We start from the raw sequence: 3,991 nt of genomic DNA, 5'->3' as shown, positions 1-3,991 counted from the left end.
TGCTAGGTGCAAATGTAAGTGTGCTAGAACTAAAATCCCGAAAAATACATAAAGTCCTATTTTTCAAGTTAGGTCGTGGTCGATGAAACTAGAATATCCCCAACAGATTCCCCATTCTGTGGATGCTAGATCGCGCTCACGTGTGCCTTTTGAAGGGCTTTCGCTGGTGTGTAGGAGGCATTGTGTATTATATTTTACTAGAGTCTCCACTAGCCAGTTAATTAGATTTCCACAATCAGCTATACCCTTTAGAAACCTTAGGAGAAGAAATTGGATGATTCCCTGTCCTAAAATGGACTATTGATTTGCGACCGAAAATTTTGGGTAAGAGAGCACGGTTACAAAGAGAGAAGGTGTTAGGTACCCTCTTGGCATGTACAATTATATGGTCTTTACTTCACATGACTAAATAAACTATCAGGGATTGAGATTAACTCACGCACATTGATGATGCAAATGTTTATGCCATGTAGTGTGATGATGTGATGCCTACAACAAGCAATAGCCCACGTCAGATAAATTTACCCTGATTTGCCTACTTGAAGAAGCGATCGAGGCTTAGTCAATCTGAGTTTTTAATGGGCAAGATCCAGTACACCATCGAGCCGCATAGCATACACTTAGACCAATTAGACTAGTAGGGAGGTTGGAGTAGAGAGAATGATGCATGTTGTTGATGGAAGTATTGAATGAAGCTTGATTAGAGTCGGGTAAGTGGGTGGACGGATTTGTTGCAAGGACCGACTGAGGTGGCTTAGGTTTGTCTTTCAGGGTACTTAGGTGGCTAAAGGTTGGTTGGGTAAGGCTGGCCTAAGGTTAGAAAGGCTCCCTCACTTACACTCACTCCTCTTTGCTGGATGGGTGGGCAAGATCCCACTCTCCCACTCTTACTCTACTCTTCCTTAAGCTCACTTGTAAATGTTAAAAGGTTAAGAGAATATTTGAAAATAAAATGTGAAGAGCTATCTATAGGGTCTTGGGCTAATTTTTTGGGAAAATCTTGAGAAGTCGAGGAGTAAATGAGGTTTCAAAGGCTTAGATTGCTTGCTACCACATGGTGCAATGCAGGAGGTTGGATCGATAGCATAGGGCATAATTTTGGCTAACGGTGAGAGCAACGGTGTCTTTTACCCTGCTAATGCGCTTACCAAGAATTCCAACTAACGTCACCACCCCACCACATGGATCCTCTCCATTTTTCGTAGGTGAGCTACTAGGGTGGTGTATTACCCATATTTCTCTTGATTTTTCCTTATTGCAGTCCCAAGTGCTAGTGGGCCTAGGTATGGGCTTGAATAGGGCTGGGACATGAGCCTAAAGTTGAACTTGATTTCGTGTTGGTTGGGTTGACGAGATTAACTAAGTTGAATTGAGTTGACTAGGTTGGACTAAATATTTTAATTAGTTTGTTGGCCCCTGAATGGGGTGTAAACAATGTTGTGCGTAAGCTATATTGAGAAGAATATTCTATTGTTGGCGGAACTTTGGAAACTTCCTACATACGCAAGGGTCACAGTGTGGCTCATGCATCAGTCACATGCCTTATGAATAATGCTTGCCTTTTTTCTGGTGGACGTGCGTATAATTGAGTGAGGTTGCCTTTAACATGCTACATGTCGCTGACAGATAAGTGTTGACAATCTCTCCTGATGCAAGTAAATTTACCTCCTGCCATTTGCACAAGGGTGCTGAAAAATGACAACATTTTTTTTTTAATAAAGGAAAGAGCAGCCCGGAAAGGAGGGCCCGCTAGCTTCATATATATGAAACATGACGGCTTCTCACTAGATAACATGAACTGTGTCAGACCATGTGTAAACAATAAGCCTATTGCTAGTTGATCATATAAACATGTAAAGCCTATTGTTAGATGATCCTAACAATGCGAGCCCATTTTGCTTGTGATGCTAACCATTTATATTTTTAGGGCATATAATTACGTAATCCTAACCATATAGGCCATTGTAATTAATTGAAGATAACCATATCTATTTCCGTGCCGAGCCATTATAGACAATCGTGGGTCCATTACTAGTCAATCATAACCATGTTTATTTACATGTGGAGTCTGCAGCAGGATGTTCTTAACCATCTGGGTCTCATTGTTAGTCTATCTTAACGATTTCTATTTCCATATATGGCAATGTGTCTAAAAACCATCTGTATTTCTACAATGGCCCCATTATTATATGATCTTAACCATGTGCGGTCCACTACTATTTATCCTAAACAAGTTTGTCAAATATGCGGCAATAAAAGATATGCCCTTGGTCAAGGATATTTATTGACATGTATACCAATTCTTTTTTTGTGAAAATGAGGTGGTCTCACTAAGCCAAAATCGTGAATTTACGACGGACCAAATCCGTCGTAAAGCCAAATATACGACGGATTTCGTCCGTCGCTTGGTCCATCGCTGTTTACTGGGTCGTTTTTCTTTTTCGACGGATAAAATCCGTTGTTTAATCTGCGACGGATAAGGTCCGTCGCATAGTAGCGATGGATAAGATTATTAGAAATAAAAATCCATCGCAAATAATCGGAAAAAACGTCGTCATTAAAAGTATTAACGACGGATAAGGTCCGTCCACGGACCCAAATTTGTCGTTGATTTTCAGCTTGTTTAGAAATTAGCGACGAATTTGGTCCGTCGCTAAAATATCTGTAAATTAAAAAAAATCAATTAAATAAAAATATCGTCAGATTTTTTTTTGGAATCTTACACCTTATAGTCATTCAAAAAATAATTCATACGATTGTTTAATAAGAATTCTATTCAAAAAATAAATCCTATTCATCAAACTAAAAGGTTCAATCATACTGAAAATAAACTCCCTCCCAAAGCATTATATGATACCTCATGTGAAAAATACATGCACATAAATGGAATCCACTAAATATGATACCTCATATAACAACATATAACCATTGACTTGCAAAAGCCTGCAACTCCCTAATGAAATCTAATATATACTTGCATACTTTAGGAGAGGAGCTTTTTATGGGACGCTTACTTTCTTCTAGCTTGAATCCATAGCTTTGTCTACCATGGGAACATATTCATCAAACTCTGAGAACCCTGCCCTTCCAAATTAGAGAAGCATGTCAAAAACAACTGCTAGACACTGTCACAGTATTTCTAGAAGACGGAACATTAATTAATTAAATACAAATAGAAGAACAGCCTCATTGAGAGTACATGAATCTTTGAAGTGGTTTTTCTATCGATAAAAGACTACACTGTCCTCCACAGCAACCTAAAACCAGGGCCAGCATTGATGATAAACATTCGGCACAATGTCTATACAAGAGCAAGTCCAATGTTATAGGCAAGCACTATCTAGATGCACATTTCCATTAACAACTCGAATTCCTATTTAATTTCTGGTCTGAACCAAATAATGATTATTAGTGACATCAGGACTCCATACTCAATTAAGACTGCAATTTCTAATACAATTCTGCTTTATAAAACAATGTATATGGAAAGATGTTGGGCGAATCAAGACATACAGATTTCTTTTCTTGGCAATATCTGTTGGTGACTTCCTGAAAGCATGCCAAGGCCTACACAAATACAGTGTACACATCAATTCCCAAACAAGAATTAGGAACAGAGCACAACAGAGAAAATTAAGATTAGAAAACCTGAAGTCTCGTCTGTCTGAGATGTCCGACATCTGAGACTGGAAGTTACTGAGATTTAGACTCCCAAGCCTTAGACTCTGATTCTGCAACTAAAATCAATAGAAGATAAAAGAATAAGAGGAAAATTTTGGATGGGATAAAGACAAATAGGCAGAAAAATCAATGAAATCAATGCATACCAGATAAGCTTTTCCTGAAGGATGGTGGGGGAGCTGAAAAAGTCAAGGTTCTCTCAAATTCCACTGTTATTTCTTGCAAGAAAGAAATACTAGATATAAGAGGGAAAGCTTGGAAGAGGATAAAGACACAAACTTCATCCAAAATCACCCCAAGTTTCTTGGGT

General features: G+C 38.6%; 1 long non-coding RNA gene across 1 annotated transcript; it reads right to left on the bottom strand.

Moving 5' to 3' along the window:
- Nucleotides 1-3,198: 3,198 nt before the first annotated feature.
- LOC131228606 (uncharacterized) lies at nucleotides 3,199-3,723 on the bottom strand. Its single transcript, XR_009163020.1, has 3 exons — nucleotides 3,649-3,723; nucleotides 3,514-3,567; nucleotides 3,199-3,301 (listed from the first exon to the last, which is right to left on the bottom strand). It is a non-coding gene; the product is annotated as an uncharacterized LOC131228606 (long non-coding RNA).
- Between the last annotated feature and the right edge of the window lie 268 nt (nucleotides 3,724-3,991).

Source organism: Magnolia sinica, chromosome 16, assembly GCF_029962835.1.
Source record: "Magnolia sinica isolate HGM2019 chromosome 16, MsV1, whole genome shotgun sequence".
NCBI classification, from domain to species: Eukaryota; Viridiplantae; Streptophyta; class Magnoliopsida; order Magnoliales; family Magnoliaceae; genus Magnolia; species Magnolia sinica.
The sequence above is the reverse complement of the archived record's forward strand: the minus strand, read 5'-3'. Positions and strand labels throughout refer to the sequence as shown.